The sequence below is a fragment of the Triticum urartu genome, chromosome 5, assembly GCF_003073215.2.
Source record: "Triticum urartu cultivar G1812 chromosome 5, Tu2.1, whole genome shotgun sequence".
NCBI lineage: Eukaryota > Viridiplantae > Streptophyta > Magnoliopsida > Poales > Poaceae > Triticum > Triticum urartu.
Window position 1 is genome coordinate 81,014,271 of NC_053026.1, and position 20,168 is coordinate 81,034,438.

The 20,168-nt window shown below is 46.2% G+C and overlaps 1 pseudogene; it reads left to right on the plus strand.

Moving 5' to 3' along the window:
- The first annotated feature begins 1,592 nt into the window (after positions 1–1,592).
- Positions 1,593–5,880, plus strand: LOC125507994 (annotated as a pseudogene).
- Positions 5,881–20,168: the final 14,288 nt, after the last annotated feature.

Here is a 20,168-nt window from a genome sequence, read left to right on the forward strand (position 1 = left end):
TTTGACTTTTGAAGTCTAAGAGCAACTCCAACGTGCTGATCAAAATGGACACACATTTTGTTCGCTTTTTTGTCTGTTTGGGTCGACGTGTCTGCTCCTTTCATATTTGGGTTGGTAGTGCACCCAACACGCGGACGCCTTTTCGTCCAGGCGACCAGTTTGCAGCCATTTTTTACCTCTTTTTACGACATATCGAAAAAAATTGGCTCAAGTGGCCGCATGCATCTCCCAGATGCAGAGGTCGGGGGTCATTCTCCTTTTTTTTAAAAAAGTTTAAAATTTTTGAATAAAATACAAATTTCTCATAGTTTCAAAATCAAATAAATATCTCAAAGTATACCAGCCAAATAAAATTGAAATTGTATCAAATACATTTCAAAGAAAAAGTAGCCGATACATCTACTGCTTGCCAACGTGAGCCCACATATGCTCAATCAAATCATCTTGCAGTTGAATGTGTGTTTGCCGATCACGCATTTGATGATGAAATTAAATGAACTGTGCAAGCGTTGCCGCTCCTCCATGCTCAGACACAACATTGTCAAAATTGAAACCATTGGTCGTAGAATCCGGATGCTCATCTTCTACGATCATGTTATGCATGATCACACAAGCAGTCATACCTCCTACAACTTCCTGGTGCTCCAAGTTCTAGCAAGATACCGAACAATGCCCCATCAAAATTGAAGAACACCAAAGGCCGGAGTATGGGGATCGCAAATGAAATTGTGGATGAAGAACCATCCGAATCGCAAATAAAATTATGGAAAAAGTACTCACAGCCAGAGTCCATTTGTACCTTGTGGGCAAACCGCCGAACACCTTGCGGGCCTGGTGGAAGAAACCAGTCGGTGAAAAGCCTCGCACCTCTCCGAGACCAGGTAGCAGGCTTGTTGGCGTGGAGGCGAACGTGGCGGCATCCGGCGAGCGAGGTAGCTGCGCTTGTGTGCTGCCGACAGAGAAGGTGATGGGGTGGTGGTGTGGACATCGGGGTGCTTCGACGGCGGCAAAAAACGGTCCACCAAACACCGGGTATGGGGCCGTCGGGGGTGGCCTGCTGTTGTGGGAGGTATGTGGGTGCGGGCGGCCGGCCTGGGCACCAGAATAGGGTGGCGCGGCCAGGTGTGCTGGCCGTCGATGGGAGGAAGGGGCAATGGCCAATGTGCCACCGACTGGCGGGCTGGCAGGCCACAAGAACAAGGATGGGCGTCGCACGCGTCCGCTGTGTTTCCGCGCCGACACAAACACACTCCAAATTTGGGTCTGAAATGGGTCGCGTACGGACAAAAAGCGGACGTTGGTTCATTTGCGTCGGCGCGTTGGACCAGCTTTTATATTCGTTTCGACACAAACGGACCGATCAGTTTGGGTTAGAAGTTAGTCTTAAACACTATCACTCTGCACGTATTTGTCATGTCCACATCCAGGTCCGGGCCCACATTGACCCAGCAGGTAGCACAGGACACCGGGTAAGAAATCCGCTTACCTTATCTTTACCTATTAATAAACGAGCTAGTGCTCATGGTCGTCCGTCGTGGTTGTTTTGCAAAAAAGCCCCTCGATTTACAGGAAATCAACCCGCAGTCCCTGTTTTAGTGGCACCCAGAAAAACGTTTCACTTTTACAAACAAAACCCTATAGGCATTTCAATTCAGTCCGCAATCCTTTCCTTCCTCTTATCCACTCTGCGCCGGCGGCTACGCCCATTCCGTCGTGCGCCGGCGGCCGCCGTGCCTCGCACCGGAGGATGGAGTGCGCTCGCCGGGAGGATGGACGGCGCGGAGAGGCGCGCTCGAGCCTGAGCTCCTGTGCCCGCGCCTCGCGCCTCCTTGCACCGCTCCGGCGGCCTCACTCGCCACACGCCGTCGCCGGCGACCACAAGCAGCGACCGTCGCACCTCTCTGTGCGCCACCCCGAAGCCCCAGGCACGCCGCGCCGCCGTCCCCCGCAACCCCGGCCTCCTCCTCGACCTCGCCTCTCCGTGCGAACAAACGACGTCGCTGGCGGCGGCCTCGGCCACCATGCTTGAGCTGACGAGCGCCGACCGCACGGGGCTCATCTCCGAGGTGTTCGACGTGCTAGACGACATGAGCTGCAGCGTCGTCGATGCCAGGGCGTGGTCGCATCGCGGCCGCCTCGCCTGCCTCGTCTACCTGCGGGACGAGGATGTTGCCGCAGCCGGTGTGGAGCACATCGAGGCCCGCCTCGCCCCCCTCCTCCGCGGAGACTCGGAAGCCAGCAGCGGCGCCGTGGCTGCCGTCCCCGCCGGCTCCATCCCGCACGCCAACAGGCGCCTCCACCATCTCATGTATGCCAGCGGCGACCAGGAGCACGCGTTCCCAACTCCCTCGGTGCGTGCTCATGGATCTCGAGCCCGACACCATGGGCTCCGTGCACACGGGGCCCTACGGCCAGATCTTCCGCCCCGACAACTTTGTCTTCGGCCAGTCCGGCGCCGGCAACAACTGGGCCAAGGGCCACTACACCGAGGGCGGGGAGCTCATCGACTCCGTCCTCGACGTCGTCCGCGAGGAGGCCGAGAATTGCGCTGCCTCCAAGGTACTTTCCCCTTTCTTGAGGAGTCGCTCCAGTTACTTCGTTCCGCAGATTCTGGCCAGCGATTCTGACTTTTGTTCATGTGCTTGTCCTGAGGCTTCCAGGTGTGCCACTCCCTCGGCGGGGGCACCGGTTCCAAGATCAGGGAGCAGTACCCGGGCCGGATGATGCTCACCTTCTCCGTGTTCCCATCTCCAAAGGTCTCTGACACGGTGGTCGAGCCCTACAACGTCACTCTCTCGGTTCACTGGCTGGTGGAGAACGCCGACGAGTGCATGGTGCTGGACAACAAGGCGCTCTACGACATTTGCTTCCGCACCCTCAAGCTGACCACACCTAGCTGTAAGCAAATCTGTGACATCAAGCTATATTACCTGCCTGTACTTTTTTACTTGCCTGTACTTTTTTACTAATGTGAATGCTAAATGAATAAAAGAGATAGAGGATTAATACACTGACTCTGGCTTGGCAACTTTATATTGGTTTCTTGACCGAGATTCTGGTACAGATGGAACCGTGATTTGTGATAGTCTAGCGATTAGTAGAAAGCGAACTGTAAAATCATGTGCTTTGCAACTCTTGTCATAATCATATACATAGGATTAGTTCAGTTTAAAGCAGAGATTCAGATTGCTCTACTGTGGCACACATTGTCAATTAGTTAAGTGAGATCAAAATAGAAGTGCAGATTTGGTGGCAAAACATTCTATAGGTGAGCAGTTAACCGGTTTGTTGTTACAAGGTGCTCTGGTTTTTTTAGCACACCAATTGGCTGCACATTGTACTTCTAATAGTGATTTTTTATTAATGTGAGATCTAAGCTCAATAGTTCGCACAACTGGGAGGCAATCCTGAAAAGGAGGAGAGCACTTGAAATAGGCTTAGTGAAGAGAATTTGAGATAGCACAACCAAACATATTTGGGTTGACCACTGAATACCTAATGTCCCAGGGAATTTCAAGGGTTTGGAAGCTGAGTGAACTGTTTTCTGCTGACAGTAGGTGGTGGAATGAGGACACTCTCCAAGAGAACTTCTTAACACCAGACATCTGGGTGATAAAGAAGACCCCTCTTGGAAAATTGGACCAGGATATGTGGGTGTGATCCAGAATTTTATGCCTGTCAGGGCTAACTTGCACCTCCATCCCTACGCCCCTTTGATTACATTTGCAATTCAATATGCAAATAAGCTGGATGCTTGGATGCCCGTGGTGAGTGAAGTATGGCTTTAGTCTGTCGGTTAAGCTGACTAACTGTTTCAAAATCTTGAACTAATGTTTTTTGTGACACCTGAACTGAAGTTGGTCATGCTAACAAAACCTTCAACTTATTAGAACAGAAATTGTAACAACAGTTTAGCTTATTGTTCTGTGAAGTAACTACTGTTGTACCAGGAAATTTTGTGCACGTGCATTCAATTACAGGTTATCCGAGCCTGCTTGCACTTGCAACTGATCAATGCCGATCCAGTTGTTCTCAGGATAGATAAAAATCAGTTCTTGTTCATTATAGAGGGCATCCAACATAAATAAGATTTTTAAATCTGACAAAACATTTTTATTGTACAATTCAGTCTGAAAGATAAGAGCAAACTTATCTGCCACTATAGAGGGAATCAAACGTAAAATAGGTGGCATGCAGATATTGACATACGATTACATTTTTATGGCATTACTAATCCAGTTATGGTTCCATTGTTGTCGCACACCGAACGTTCAATGAATTTCTTGAAGAAAATGTATGGAGTCTTTTGTTGTGTGCTTCAACCAGGTAAAATCCTATTGGTTATTCTAATCATACAATCTTCCGATCCAATTTTGTGAGCTTAGTACAGTAGGATTCTTATTTTTGTAAGGCTTCCCAGTAGATATATTGGAGCTGCCCCTTCCTCTTCTACTGTTCTCTCTCTACTTCTTTCCCTTCTACTTGATAGTCAAAAATTTAGTACATCTCCATGCTCATGGTTCTTCAGCATATATAGTCTACTATGTAATTCTCTGTACAACCCATTTAACTCTGCAACAGCCACTAAAATATATCTGTAAGCTTGCATAGGAATAATTCATTTTTTTATTGTTGTTTGGTTATTGTGGTTCACAGCCAATTTCTTTAGGCTTTAAGCATATGGTAGGATTACACTAACAATCCGAGTAAATAGTATTTGGTCCTTTTGATTATGTTTCATGGCAATAAGTATGTTTCCTTGTGGTGCAATTTGTTTCCTGCAATTGATAACTCAACTTTTTTGCAGGGAGGTAACTACATTTCTTCCGTTGCTGAAAAAGCTGAGGTGAATTCTATGACAGTGAGGGTTGATGATAGGAGCACAAGTAATTCTGATGTAAGTGTGACAACCTTGTGTACTATTCTATCCTGGTCTTGCTTTTATTGTTGCACAACTTCTCTGATCTCCCAGTAGATTTGTTCAGTCGGTGTGGTCGTTAGGCTTAGTTTAGACATATTTCTATTTTGAATCTGTGCTTATACTGTTTGGTTTGTCATCTGAAACCTACACTGAGTATACATTATGTCCAGGAAATAATCATCACGTACGGACATCACTCTATACTCCTTCCGTTACATAATTCTTGTCGTGGTTTTAGTTCAACATTGCATAACCTTCTGGTTTTCCTGAGGTACTGCTCAGTAACTTTTTTTTACCTCATGCATACAAAGATAGAACAAGAGTCACTGGATTAAGAATTCGAACTTTCAGAAGTTCAAAAAACAAATCTGCATAGTCTGTGGATGGGGATGGAAGGAAAGAATTGTGATTCTAATGTGCCATTGACAGTGGCGGGCATTAATTGGGGAGGCGGAGATAGCAGCTTGACATGCATGATGTTTGATTAGAATCGTGTTTACTTGGTGATGCTTTTAGTTTGCTAGAACTTTTTAGCCTGAAAGAATGCAAAATGCATGTACACTGGGATTAGGAATCCATTAAGTTATCTTAGTTTCTCTTTCTGGTTTGAGTTTAGTATTATTTTTTCTTCTTCATGCATTTAATTTGCTGTGCAGGTGTCTTAGATAAGATGCTATAAGGATTACATAACTTTCTTTACCAATCACAGTACCGACGGTGGCAGGCCATGCTTTCTATCTGCAGTTCTCCAACTAAAAGTCTAACTGCAGGAGTATGTAGAATCTTCTTTACTTAACTAGCTTATACTCACGGACATATCGTGAAGCACAAGCAGCCTTGCAACCACAAACCTTGCAGACTTCTCTTTTCATATCCAAACTTTGCAAACATTTCATTCATGTTTTTAAACTTATTCTACGTTTATTTTAGTGCACCAAGAAAAAATAAATTTGTGACCATTTGTGCTTATCTACTACTGCTTTGAGTTTTTTTTCTTCTTTAAAGGTTTGATAGTATATGTGTAGATTTTTAACTATTTTTGTTACTATTACAAATTTAGTTACATTTCTCAAAATAAAAGAAAATACTAAATTTGTATGAACATATAGATCTTATGAAATTTGATTTCATGGTAATTTAGTTACATAAATTATTAAACTCTCAAAGAGTATGTATATGCAACAATCACAATGTATGTTTCTCTCGAAAAGCGATAATTCAACCAGTGGCAAACACAAAGGCATGTTCACCTTATAGAGAATGAGGATAACATTGTTTCCGACGTTTGTCAGAATTGGATATAAGAAGTGGAACGTGGAGCAGGATTTGCGTTTTTTTTTCGCCCGGTGCATTGCACGGGCATTTGTACTAGTATTCACTAATTTCTAGATGCACCTGAGTTTTCCTACGATCAACATTTAAAAGTCTGTATAGGCCAAAAAACATCCTTGTCACTGAATTTGTGCGAACATGGATAGGCACCAAAAAGATAAATTTTCACATAATGGCATAAATTTTGCGTACTTGTGTGGATGCGCGCACACAAAGGCCCATGTATGAGTCCATGATAGCATGCGCACGTAAAGGCCCATGTATGAGTCCATGATAGCATGCGCACCAAAGGCCCATACAGCATTCCATCAGATTAAGGTCCATCAAATTCTGAACTTCAGAGACCTCAAGAGCTGGCAGTAGTACATAAGCTGAAGGTGATGATGACATGGCCTAAAAAACATAAGATAATGACAAACGTGCTGCCTAATTTTAGATGCTTATCAGAATGTGATGGTTTCTTGAAGCCAATAGCCAACATACAACTCTTCAGCCATCTGTGAGGAGGTAGGGTCCATGGCCATCAACATCATGAGTGTAACAAATTAATTAGCATAGTGGTTCTTCAGATAGGCCAAACGAGTGATTGCAACATGACTCCCAAAAATTGCACACCAAGATGCTCTTTCGTTGAAAACCATATTGGTCGCATCAAATTTAGTAACACTCGAACACGGGACCATTAACGCGGGGCACGGATGGACCCATCTGCCGGCAAGCGTCATGAAAATGATATTTAGCGTAGGTTAGGGAACATAATTCAAACAAAATTTAACCACAAACTTGAATAAAACAACCGAATTCTACCCCCAGATCTCGACGATTTTTGCGATATCGACGGGTAGCGGTAAAATTCCAGAGCCAAGGTGTTTTTCATTTTCCCTGTTGCAGGCACACCCACATGTCAAGGCATGTCTGGATGAGAAAGCTCAGTGCCACCCTAATGCCATCCAGCTCTCAGTTTCACAACCGGATATTTTTTTTTTGCGTGGTTGATCGACGCCATTTGCAATTGTTGACCTTGGAACAGAAGCTTAGGGAGAAGGCAAAGGGTTGCTGTCGGTCGCCGTCGCTGGCCAGCAAAGAATCTATTGGAGAATTGTGGCCACCTTTGTTTTTCATGAATTCAGCACGTGAGCTTCTAGATGTTGCTTCGCGGAGCAGGCCTCCTCTCAAGGCCACACACGCATACATAATTGCAGGAGCGCCGGTTCTTATCCTGAATCTGAATGAATGCTGCATCTTTTTTTATAGTGGGAGAAAAGTAGGATCAGATGCAATGGATCGTATGTTTGGGTACGTAGTGTTTAATACTGGTGGGCAACACATGTCGTGGCGTCCTGCAGATGCATGGTGCATTCGAGCATGTGAGTGATCGATCGACATGCATGTGATGCTGCTAGGGTGCAATTACAAATACAACTGCTGCTAGATCTAGCATGAGTTTTTATATTTGTTCTAGGTAAAGTTCTTCAGAGTCAATGCTCATAAACTTTCTAGGCCAGGTTCTGGAAGCTAGGGGATGGATGCTCAATCATCTTTGGTTATTTATTTCATTTTTGCTTAGATGGGGTAGAGTACATGATATAGTTCAGGAGGTCATCTTGCAAAAATTTCAACTCCGCGAAGAAAAGTTCATCGGCTTTCCGGGTTGGGACTCTGGGCCCTAGTGGAGGCACAATTTTCAGACATGTTTGAAATTCCTGTCGCTCGTGGTAACCCTAGTGCTCGGGCGAGAACGAGTGCGCACGTGCGCGGTCGTGTTCGTCCATTGCTTTTACCCACTGACGTTGGTTATCTGCTCCGGCTTCAATACCGATCACTCGTGGCATTGTCCTGAAAGATCTTCGGTACCACGGGCAGCATCAAGCATGGTAGGCACGCTGGCACACAAAGCTAGCTCAGTTGACAATCCAGAGTTTTTACACCACGAGATTCGGAGCCTTTTGATCCATTCTTCTCCACGCGCGTGAGCACCAGCTTGTGTGAGCAGCCATGTATGAACTCCGAACTGCCATCACTACTTGAGCAAAGTTGTTGCTACAGATCTTCAAGTAGACTAGTAGAGATCATTTTGACCAAGCACTGATGAATTGATTCGATTGAGCATCAGTGGGCATGAATGGTATATGATGTATGTGATTTAACCAGTCCACTGTAACTGGCAGTGGTTAGTGTGAACCCTAAAGCGCTTGTGGCTCCAAGGACAAAACAACATTCAACAGAGTAGAAAAACCCAGAAGAGGACACGAAATGCTGAAGGCGACGCCCTTTTGCTGAAACCACCACTCATGCCTACATGATTCGCCATGGACCGCCACGAATCCCGCACCGGTCACAGGAGTTCACAAGATAGCGTGGCGTGCGGCGAACCCAAACACCACGCCACGCCACGCCGCTGCTATCTATCCGTGACGTAGTACCGTTTTTCCGGTAAGTATGACGCCACTCTCGCCGCCTCCACATCAGGCCATGAACTCACCGTCGCCGTTCACGACGGCAATAACCCCGGCCGGCAAGATGGCCGTCGTTTTGCAGAGAGGCATTGCCATTCATCTTGGGTAGTTATCTATCTTTTCCCTCGAATAATTCATCGACGATTTCGACCTCGACGTCGCTCGATTAATCGATGATGAGGCAAATCTTTCGCCTGCGTTTTGAAAAATAATCCGTCGACCTCGACATGGCTAGATACTCGATGATAGACAGATGCTCCACACCACCCGTCCTACTTGATAGGAAAGCGATACGAGCAACCAATCGCGCCCCGAGCGTCGACAGCGGACGAACATTTCGCTAGCGATACGGTCAGAGAAGCCGACGAACATTTGGCTCGGGTAGTCGGGTGCAAGTTGATTAGGGCGAGAATGATCTGCTCATGACGCGTCTCCCTCTCGAAAAGCAGTGTGAATCGTGTCCTGCTCACTGCCGTGTACTCTCTGCTGCATACGGATGCGTACACAAGAGAGTTATCACATCCGCCATGCGATAGATCAGGGGTAATGAATAATGATGGCTGCAAACGCCCAACGATTTGACCTCCTTTCGCCCTCGACTTCGACGATCGTGCTCCGGGGCGAAGACCCCGTCTGCCTTTTCGTCCCGGACAAAGCTACGGCCGATCGATGGACGTAGGTCGAGGGCAACAACAGTGAAGGGAGGAGCAATGGAGATGTAGGGGACACGATCAGCATGAGATCCAAGACGAGACCGTGTTAGAAGGGAGAGAGAGGTTTGGTGGAATATTCCGTTGTATTGCTTGAGCCTCGTGGGCATATATATATATATAGGAGTACATGATCTATTTGGAGTACAAGGCAAGCCAGAATATTTCCTAATCTAACCTATGTTTCCTAATACAATCACGTTACTCAACACCCCCGCAGTCATAACGGTAGCGACACAGACGGTGAGACTGGAGAAGAATTCGAAGTCAAGCCGACGGACCCCCCCTCCCCCCCCCCCCCCCCCCCCCCACCACAGTCGCAACGGTCGACGCATCGCGGAGTCGTGGTTGGGGTGGAAACCAACGAGGTTGCTCAAGCAGGCGGTAGCCCTTTGTGCCGTTTGTCGATGTAGCCAAGAGCGTGGGTGGTGGAGCTGTGGTCGAGGTAGCCGTGCGAAGAATGTCGTGGTCGATGTCGAGTCGGGGTGGCCGGTGTCGAGGAAGTCGCCATTGAGCCGCGGGCGCGAGGAGGCGCCGAGTTAGTCATGGGCGCATTGGTGTCGCAATAGTGGTGCGCCGGGAAGAAGATGTTGTTGACGACGTGTCGCGGCGGGTTTGCCAAACCCGGGGACACATCGTAGACGAAGGCACGCACCGGTGTTGCCAGCACCGGACATGCGTAGACGGACGAAGACGAAGTTGACGAAGCGCCGCACCAGGCTTGCCAGGCCCGGGGACACGTCGTGGACGAAGGAACGCATCGGTGCTGCTAGCACGAGGCATGCATAGACGAGGACCTGCATAAGCTGTACGCCATGTCGGAGGAGTCGGAGAGGCCAGCAGAGAAGGACTCGACGACAGTTGCGGCGTCAATCAGCGCGGGGCCGATGTCGCCCGCGGTTGTCGGAGTAGACGAAGTGGTCGGTGTAGATGACGGCGACGCTGGCGACGGGCCGGTGCTGGACGAAGACGAAGGAGGTGGACGGGCGGCGCAGCTACGTGGGTAGCGGCGGCGGCCAAAGAAGAGCGGCGGCGGCGGCTAGGTTAGGAGCGCGGTGGCGGTGCTCGAAGTAGGCTAAGAACCCGCCAGCATGACGAAGTCCGGCGCGGACGGTGGCGTTCCCGCGCCAAGGGAGGCGGCGCGACGCAGACCTCGGGGCGGCGGTAGGGACCGCGGGCCGCCGCGCGACAGCCCGAAGGGGCGGCACGGCGGAGGAGCGCGGGTCGGTGCAACCGCGGGGACGGCCTCTGGACGGCGGCGTGGACCGCGTGCCACGCTCGCTACGGCCCGACGGGGCGACGCAGTGGCGGCGCGAGGGTCGGTGCCGCCACGGGGACGACCTGGAGCGGACGGCCTCTGGGCGGCGGTGGACCGCGGGACACGGTACTACGGCCCGAAGGGGCGACGCAGCAGTGACGCGGGTCGGTGCAGCTGGAAGAAGAACCACGGGGCGGCGGCGCCGCGGCCCGACGAGGCGACGCAACGGCAGTCCATTGCTCGATCGGTAGAGGGGCGCACTGAACTCGGGACGTGAAGGAAATATGCCCTAGAGGCAATAATAAAGTTATTATTTATTTCCTTATATCATGATAAATGTTTATTATTCATGCTAGAATTGTATTAACCGGAAACATAATACATGTGTGAATACATAGACAAACAGCGTGTCACTAGTATGCTTCTACTTTACTAGCTCGTTCAAAGATGGTTATGTTTCCTAACTATAGACATGAGTTGTCATTTGATTAACGGGATCACATCATTAGGAGAATGATGTGATTGACTTGACCCATTTCGTTAGCTTAGCACTTGATCGTTTAGTTTGTTGCTATTGCTTTTTCATGACTTATACATGTTCCTATGACTATGAGATTATGCAACTCCTGTTTACCGGAGGAACACATTGTGTGCTACCAAACGTCACAACGTAACTGGGTGATTATAAAGGTGCTCTACAGGTGTCTCCAAAGGTACTTGTTGGGTTGGCGTATTTCGAGATTAGATTTGTCACTCCGATTGTCGGAGAGGTATCTTTGGGCCCACTCGGTAATGCACATCACTATAAGCCTTGCAAGCATTGTAACTAATGAGTTAGTTGCGGGATGGTGTATTACGGAACGAGTAAAGGGACTTGCCAGTAACAAGATTGAACTAGGTATTGAGATACCGACGATCGAATATCGGGCAAGTAACATACCGATGACAAAAGGAACAACGTATGTTGTTATGCGGTTTGACCTATAAAGATCTTCGTAGAATATGTGGGAGCCAATATGAGCATCCAGGTTCCGCTATTGGTTATTGACCGGAGACGTGTCTCGGTCATGTCTACATTGTTCTCGAACCCATAGGGTCCGCACGCTTAAAGTTTGATGACGGATATATTATGAGTTTATGTGTTTTGATGTATCGAAGGTAATTCGGAGTCCCGGATGAGATCGGGGACATGACGAGGAGTCTTGAAATGGTCGAGACGTAAAGATCGATATATTGGACGACTATATTCGGACATCGGAAAGGTTCCAAGTGATTCGGATATTTTTTGGAGTACCGGAGAGTTACGGGAATTCCCCGGGGGTTATTGGGCCTACATGGGCCCTAAGGGAGAAGAGGAGGGCCGGCCAGGGCAGGCCGCGCGCCCCCTCCCCCCTAGTCCGAATAGGACAAGGAAGGGGGGCGGCACCCCCTTTTCCTCTTTCTCCCTTCCCCCTTCCTTTTTCAACAAGGCAAGAGGGGGGAGTCCTACTCCCGGTGGGAGTAGGACTCCTCCAGGCGCACCCCTTGGGTCGGCCGCACCTCCCCCTCTTCCTCCTTTATATACGGGGGCAAGGGGGCATCCCATGACACACAAGTTGATCTTCGTGATCGTTCCTTAGCCGTGTGCGGTGCCTCCTTTCACCATATTTCACCTCGGTCATATCGTAGCGGTGCTTAGGCGAAGCCCTGCATCAGTAGAACATCATCACCGTCATCACGCCATCGTGCTGAAAAAACTCTCCCTCAACACTTTGCTGGACCGGAGCTCGAGGGACGTCACCGAGTTGAACGTGTGTAGAACTCGAAGGTGCCGTACGTTCGGTACTTGGATCGGTCGGATCGGGAAGACGTACGACTACTTCCTCTACGTTGTGTCAACGCTTCCGTTGTCAGTCTACGAGGGTATGTGGACAACACTCTCCCCTCTCGTTGCTATGCATTACCATGATCTTGCGTGTGCGTAGGAAATTTTTTGAAATTACTACGTTCCCCAACAGTGATATCAGAGCCTAGGTTTTATGTGTTGATGTTATGCACGAGTAGAACACAAGTGAGTTGTGAGCGATATAAGTCATACTGCTTACCAGCATGTCATACTTTGGTTCGGCGGTATTGTTGGATGAAGCGGCCCGAACCGACATTACGCGTACGCTTACGCGAGACTGGTTCTACCGACATGTTTTGCACACAGGTGGCTGGCGAGTGTCAGTTTCTCCAACTTTAATTGAACCGAGTGTGGCTACGCCCGGTCCTTGCGAATGTTAAAACAACACCAACTTGACAAACTATCGTTGTGGTTTTGATGCGTAGGTAAGAACGGTTCTTGCTAAGCCCAGTAGCAGCCACGTAAAACTTGCAACAACAAAGTAGAAGATGTCTAACTTGTTTTTGCAGGGCATGTTTGTTGGGGAACGTAGTAATTTCAAAAAAATTCCTACGCACACGCAAGATCATGGTGATGCATAGCAACGAGGGGGAGAGTCTGATCTACATACCCTTGTAGATCGCAACGGAAGCGTTGACACAACGTAGAGGAAGTAGCCGTACGTCTTCTTCCCGATCCGACCGATCCAAGCACCGTTACTCCGGCACCTCCGAGTTCTTAGCACACGTACAGCTTGATGACGATCCCCGGGCTCCGATCCAGCAAAGCTTCGACGAGGAGTTCCGTCAGCACGACGGCGTGGTGACGATCTTGATGGACGCAGGGCTTCGTCTAAGCACTACAACGATATGATCGAGGTGGAATATGGTGGCAGGGGGCACCGCACACGGCTAAGGAACGATCTCAATGATCAACTTGTGTATCTAGAGGTGCCCCCTGCCTCCGTATATAAAGGAGCCAAGGGGGAGGGGTGCGGCCAGCCCTATGGAGGCGCAGGAGGAGTCCTACTCCTACCGGGAGTAGGACTCCCCCTCCCCAATCCTATTCCAAATAGGACTCCCAAGGGGGAAAGAGAGAGAGAGGTGGCCGGCCACCTCTCCTAGTCCTAATAGGACTAGGGGAGGGGGGAGGCGCGCAGCCCACTATGGGCAGCCCCTTTCACCTTTTCACTAAAGCCCAATAAGGCCCATATGACTCCCGGGGGTTTCCGGTAACCTTCCGGTAATCCGGTAAAATCCTGATTTCACCCGGAACACTTCCGATGTCCAAACATAGGCTTCCAATATATCAATCTTTACGTCTCGACCATTTCGAGACTCCTCGTCATGTCCGTGATCACATCCGGGACTCCGAACAACCTTCGGTACATCAAAACTCATAAACTCATAATATAACTGTCATCGAAACCTTAAGCGTGCGGACCCTACGGTTCGAGAACAATGTAGACATGACCGAGACACGTCTCCGGTCAATAACCAATAGCGGGACCTGGATGCCCATATTAGCTCCTACATATTCTACGAAGATCTTTATCGGTCAGACCGCATAACAACATACGTTGTTCCCTTTGTCATCGGTATGTTACTTGCCCGAGATTCGATCGTCGGTATCCAATACCTAGTTCAATCTCGTTACCGGCAAGTCTCTTTACTCGTTCCGTAATACATCATCTCGCAACTAACTCATTAGTTGCAATGCTTGCAAGGCTTATGTGATGTGCATTACCGAGAGGGCCCAGAGATACCTCTCCGACAATCGGAGTGACAAATCCTAATCTCGAAATACGCCAACCCAACATCTACCTTTGGAGACACCTGTGATGCTCCTTTATAATCACCCAGTTACCTTGTGACGTTTGGTAGCACCCAAAGTGTTCCTCCGGCAAACGGGAGTTGCATAATCTCATAGTCATAGGAACATGTATAAGTCATGAAGAAAGCAATAGCAACATACTAAACGATCGGGTGCTAAGCTAATGGAATGGGTCATGTCAATCAGATCATTCAACTAATGATGTGACCTCGTTAATTAAATAACAACACTTTGTTCATGGTTAGGAAACATAGCCATCTTTGATTAACGAGCTAGTCAAGTAGAGGCATACTAGTGACACTTTGTTTGTCTATGTATTCACACATGTATTATGTTTCCGATTAATACAATTCTAGCATGAATAATAAACATTTATCATGATATAAGGAAATAAATAATAACTTTATTATTGCCTCTAGGGCATATTTCCTTCAGTCTCCCACTTGCACTAGAGTCAATAATCTAGATCACATCACCATGTGATTAACATCGATAGTTCACATCATCATGTGATTAACACCCATAGTTCACATTGTCATGTGACCAACACCCAAAGGGTTTACTAGATTCGGTAATCTAGTTCACATCGCTATGTGATTAACACCCAAAGAGTACTAAGGTGTGATCATGTTTTTCTTGTGAGAGAATCTTAGTCAACGGTCTTTCACATTCAGATCCGTTATGTATTTTGCAATTTTCTATGTCTACAATGCTCTGCACGGAGCTACTCTAGCTAATTGCTCCCTCTTTCAATATGTATCTAGATCGAGACTTAGAGTCATCCAAATCAGTGTCAAAACTTGCATCGACGTAACCCTTTACGGCGAACCTTTTTGTCACCTCCATAATCGAGAAACATATCCTTATTTCACTAAGGATAATTCTGACCGCTGTCCAGTGATCTACTCCTAGATCACTATTGTACTCCCTTGCCAAATCAGTGCAGGGTATACAATAGATCTGGTACACAGCATGACATACTTTATAGAACCTATGGCCAAGGCATAGGGAATGACTTTCATTCTTTTTCTATCTTCTGCCGTGGTCGGGCTTTGAGTCTTACTCAACTTCACACCTTGTAATACAGGCAAGAACTCTTTCTTTGACTGCTCCATTTTGAACTACTTCAAAATCTTGTCAAGGTATGTACTCATTGAAAAAAACTTATTAAGCGTCTTGATCTATCTCTATAGATCTTGAAGCTCAATATGTAAGCAGCTTTACCGAAGTCTTTCTTTGAAAAATTCCTTTCAAACACTCCTTTGTGCTTTACAGAATAATTCTACATTATTTCCGATCAACAGTATGTCATTCACATATACTTATCAGAAATGTTGTAGTGCTCCCACTCACTTTCTTGTAAATACAGGCTTCATCGCAAGTCTGTATAAAACTATATGCTTTGATCAACTTATCAAAGCGTATATTCCAACTCCGAGATGCCTGCACCAGTCCATAGATGGATCGCTGGAGCTTGCACATTTTGTTAGCACCTTTCGGATTGACAAAACCTTCTGGTTGCATCATATACAACTCTTCTTTAATAAATCCATTAAGGAATGCAGTTTTGTTTATCCATTTGCCAGATTTCATAAAATGCGGCAATTACTAACATGATTCGGACAGACTCAAGCATAGATACGAGTGAGAAACTCTCATCGTAGTCAACACCTTGAACTTGTCGAAAACCTTTTGCGATAATTCTAGCTTTGTAGATAGTAACACTACTATCAGCGTCCGTCTTCCTCTTGAAGATCCATTTATTCTCAATTGTTCGCCGATCATCGGGCAAGTCAACCAAAGTCCATACTTTGTTCTCATACATGGATCATATCTCAGATTTCATGGCCTCAAGCCATTTATCGGAATCTGGGCTCATCATCGCTTCCTCATAGTTCGTAGGTTCGTCATGGTCAAGTAACATGACCTCCAGAATAGGATTACCGTACCACTCTGGTGTGGATCTCACTCTGGTTTACCTATGAGATTCAGTAGTAATTTGATCTGAAGTTACATGATCATCATCATTAGCTTCCTCACTAATTGGTGTAGTAGTCACAAGAACAAATTTCTGTGATGAACTACTTTCCAATAAAGGAGAAGGTACAATTACCTTATCAAGTTTTCTACTTTCCTCCCACTCACTTCTTTCGAGAGAAACTCCTTCTCTGGAAAGATTCCGAATTTAGCAACAAAAGTCTTGCCTTCGGATTTGTGATAGAAGGTGTATCCAATAGTTTCCTTTGGATATCCTATGAATACGCACTTCTCCGATTTGAGTTTGAGCTTATCAGGATGAAACTTTTTCATATAAGCATCGCAACCCCAAACTTTAAGACATGACAGCTTAGGTTTCTTGCCAAACCATAGTTCACACGGTGTCGTCTCAACGGATTTAGATGGTGCCCTATTTAACGTGAATGCAGCTGTCTCTAATGCATAACCCCAAAACGATAGTGGTAGATCGGTAAGAGACATCATAGATTGCACTGTATCCAATAAAGTACAGTTATGACGTTCGGACACACCATTATGTTGTGGTGTTCCATGTGGCATGAGTTTGTGAAACTATTCCACATTGTTTTAATTGAAGACCAAAATCGTAACTCAAATATTTGTCTCTGCGATCAGATCGTAGAAACTTTATTTTCTTGTCACGATGATTTTCCACTTCACTCTGAAATTCTTTGAACTTTTCAAATGTTTCAGACTTATGTTTCATCAAGTAGATATCCCCATATCTGCTCAAATCATCTGTGAAGGTCAGAAAATAATGATACCTGCTGCAAGCCTTAATATTCATCGGACCACATACATCAGTATGTATGATCTCCAATAAATCTGTTGCTTGCTTCATTGTTCCGGAGAACGCCGTTTTAGTCATCTTGCCCAAAAGGCATGGTTCGCAAGCATCAAGTGATTCATAATCAAGTGATTCCAAAATCCCATCAGCATGGAGTTTCTTCATGCGCTTTACACCAATATGACCTAAACGGCAATGCTACAAATAAGTTGCACTATCATTATTAACTTTGCATCTTTTGGTTTCAATATTATGATTATGTGTATCACTACGATCGAGATCCAACGAACTATTTTCATTGGGTGTGTAACCATATAAGGTTTTATTCATGTAAACAGAACAACAATTTATTCTCTTACTTATATGAATAACCGTATCACAATAAACATGATCAAATCATATTCATGCTTAACGCAAACACCAAATAACACTTATTCAGGTTCAACACTAATCCCGAAAGTATAGGGAGTGTGCGATGATGATCATATCAATCTTGGAACCACTTCCAACACACATCATCACTTCACCCTTAACTAGTCTCTGTTTATTCTGCAACTCCCGTTTCGAGTTACTAATCTTAGCAACTGAACTAGTATCAAACACTGAGGGGTTGCTATAAACACTAGTAAAGTACACATCAATAACATGTATATCAAATATACTTATGTTCACTTTGCCATCCTTCTTATCTGCCAATCACTTGAGGTAGTTCCGCTTCCAGTGACCAGTCCCTTTGCAGTAGAAACACTTAGTCTCAGGCTTAGGACCAGACTTGGGCTTCTTCACTTGAGCAGCAACTTGCTTGCTGTTCTTCTTGAAGTTCCCCTTCTTCCCTCTGCCCTTTTCTTGAAACTAGTGATCTTTTCAACCATCAACACTTGATGTTTTACTTGATTTCTACCTTCGTTGATTTCAGCATCACGAAGAGCTTGGGAGTTGTTTCCGTTATCCCTTGCATATTATAGTTCATCACGAAGTTCTACTAACTTGGTGATGGTGACTAGAGAATTCTGTCAATCACTATCTTATCTGGAAGATTAACTCCCACTTGATTCAAGCGATTGTAGTACTCAGACAATCTGGGCACATGCTCACTAGTTGAGCGATTCTCCTCCATCTTTTAGCTATAGAACTTGTTTGAGACTTCATATATCTCAACTCGGGTATTTGCTTGAAATATTAACTTCAACTCCTGGAACATCTCATATGCTCCATGACGTTAAAAACGTCTTTGAAGTCCCGATTCTAATCCATTAAGCATGGTGCACTAAACTATCAAGTAGTCATCATATTGAGCTAGCCAAACGTTCATAACGTCTGCATCTGCTCCTGCAATAGGTCCGTCACCTAGCGGTGCATCAAGGACATAATTCTTCTGTGCAGCAATGAGGATAAACCTCATATCACGGATCCAATCTGCATCTTTGCTACTAACATCTTTCAACACAATTTTCTCTAGGAACATATCAAAATAAACACAGGGAAGCAACAACGTGAGCTATTGATCTACAACATGATTTGCAAAATACTACCAGGACTAAGTTCATGATAAATTTAAGTTCAATTAATCATATTACTTAAGAACTCCCACTTAGATAGACATCCCTCTAATCCTCTAAGTGATCACGTGATCCAAATCAACTAAACCATGTCCGATCATCACGTGAGATGGAGTAGTTTCATTGGTGAACATCACTATGTTGATCATATCTACTATATGATTCACGCTCGACCTTTCGGTCTCCGTGTTCCGAGGCCATATCTGTATATGCTTGGCTCGTCAAGTATAACCTGAGTATTCCGCGTGTGCAACTGTTTTGCACCCGTTGTATTTGAACGTAGAGCCTATCACACCCGATCATCACGTGGTGTCTCAGCATGAAGAACTTTCGCAACGGTGCATACTCAGGGAGAACACTTCTTGATAATTAGTGAGAGATCATCTTAAAATGCTACCGTCAAACTAAGCAAAATAAGATGTATAAAAGATAAACATCATATGCAATCAAAATATGTGACATGATATGGCCATCATCATCTTGCGCCTTTGATCTCCATCTCCAAAGTACTGTCATGATCTCTATCGTCACCGGCATGACACCATGATATCCATCATCTTGATCTATATCAATGTGTCGTCACAGGGTCGTCTCGCCAACTATTGCTCTTGCAACTATTGCTATCGCATAGCGATAAAGTAAAGCAATTATTTGGCGCTTGCATCTTATGCAATAAAGAGACAACCATAAGGCTTTTGCCAGTTGCCGATAACTTTAACAAAACATGATCATCTTATACAACAACTTATATCTCATCACGTTTTGACCATATCACATCACAACATGCCCTGCAAAAACAAGTTAGACGTCCTCTACTTTGTTGTTGCAAGTTTTACGTGGCTGCTACGGGCTTAAGCAAGAACCAATCTTACCTACGCATCAAAACCACAACGATAGTTTGTCAAATAGACTCCGTTTTAACCTTCGCAAGGACCGGGCGTAGCCACACTTGGTTCAACTAAAGTTGGAGAAACAGTCACCCGCAAGTCACCTTTGTGCAAAGCACGTCGGGGAAACCGGTCTCGCATAAGCGTACGCGTAATGTCGGTCCGGGCCGCTTCATCCAACAATACCGCCGAACCAAAGTATGACATGCTGGTAGGCAGTATGACTTATATCGCCCACAACACACTTGTGTTCTACTCGTGCATATAACATCAAACCATAAAACCTAGGCTCGGATGCCACTGTTGGGGAACGTAGTAATTTCAAAAAGTTTCCTACGCACACGCAAGATCATGGTGATGCATAGCAACGAGGGGGAGAGTCTGATCTACATACCCTTGTAGATCGCAACGGAAGCGTTGACACAACGTAGAGGAAGTAGTCGTACGTCTTCTTCCCGATCCGACCGATCCAAGCACCGTTACTCCGGCACCTCCGAGTTCTTAGCACACGTACAGCTTGATGACGATCCCCGGGCTCCGATCCA